The 1,304-nt window shown below is 51.5% G+C and overlaps 1 protein-coding gene across 1 annotated transcript in view; it reads left to right on the top strand.

Moving 5' to 3' along the window:
• SULF2 (sulfatase 2) overlaps positions 1-1,304 on the top strand; it is a 55,646-nt gene that overhangs the window by 33,510 nt on the left and 20,832 nt on the right. The gene's annotated exons all lie outside the window — the stretch shown is intronic.

The following is a 1,304-nucleotide window of genomic DNA, read 5'->3' as shown; positions in this document are numbered from 1 at the left end:
CTCAGCAGCACATCTCCAGTGTTTGACCAGGAGCCCCGGTGTGCCCATCTGAAAGACGCACAGACAGGTCCCCTGACTGGAGAAAAAACTGGTTTCGTTCCCGTTTCTTAAAAATGGTGTTGTAGATGACAATCGTCAGAACCCGTACTTGCTCATTAGGAAGAATACAGAGCAAACATGCATGGCAGAGAACATCCTGTCCGTTCTCTCGTCACCCACAGAGCTTTTGGGTGTCTCCCCCCCCCCCCAGTGAATCAGAGTGATTTTTTTGAAGTTGCTTTATCAGGTGTAAGGCAGAGACACGCACGGCCCAAGAGGTCAGCTCACGCCTGCTGAGCAGCCCATGTCTGGGCAGAAAATAGAGCAAAGCCGTCACCCGGAAGCCCCCACGTCCCTCCCACCTGCCTCCTGTGTCCACAGATAACCATCCTTGCTGCAAAATGGATTCATTGTGCTATTTCTGAGCTTCTCTAATGCACAGCGTGCATTCTGGACCACACAGTCGGGCCATTGAGATCTGTTGTGGGACTGGCCAGGCACGGCTTGTCCAGATGGTAACCCTGGACAAGAGCACTGTTCACCCACCTTCCTGTTGGAGGGTGTGCGGTTCGTTCTGTTTACTTGCTGTCACGAATGGCACTGCCGTGAGCACATCCTGCCTGTGACACTCGAAGCCTACGGCCACCATTCTGTGGCATCCCTGCATCGGCCATGTCCATGCAGCCGAGACAGCACAGGCACCAGTTCCCACAACAGCCGGGCCGTTTGCACCCAACCCACTGTGGTTGACTAAGTTTCCATCACTCTGCCTCCCTGCCAACACTTGGCATTATCCGTTTGTAACATTAGCCACTCTGGCTCTGTGGAGTAGGAAGGAGTCCCCGTAAACTTGAACACAGCTCCTGACACACCATAGGTGCTTATTTAATAGCTATTGAGTGGCTCTATGATCTCATCCGTGCCGGAATCCAGCAGTTTCAGGCACACCACCCTGATTTTGGCTGCGCCCTGGCACAACCCATTCTGTTATTCACTTAATACATTTCTTGCAATTGTTTTACCTTTTTGCTTCAGCTGTTCTGAAAGAAAGCTTTTATGTTACCACTGATATTATTCCCTGTGATTACAAAGTATATGGGGCTTATTTTCATCCTCTTCCTCACTGCAGATCCAAACCAAGGACTCCGCAGATGGAAGCCAGGCTTAAGGACCTGGCTTTCTTCTGAGGGCACTTGGGCTTCCAGATACCAACTCCAGCGTTAAGTAGGCTTTCGTCTGAGCCAGACCCGCATCTCTGTGCTCCC

This window comes from Condylura cristata, unplaced genomic scaffold, assembly GCF_000260355.1.
Source record: "Condylura cristata isolate star-nosed mole 26May11 unplaced genomic scaffold, ConCri1.0 scaffold00022, whole genome shotgun sequence".
Taxonomy (NCBI): Eukaryota; Metazoa; Chordata; class Mammalia; order Eulipotyphla; family Talpidae; genus Condylura; species Condylura cristata.
This window is presented reverse-complemented; position numbering and strand designations above follow the sequence as displayed.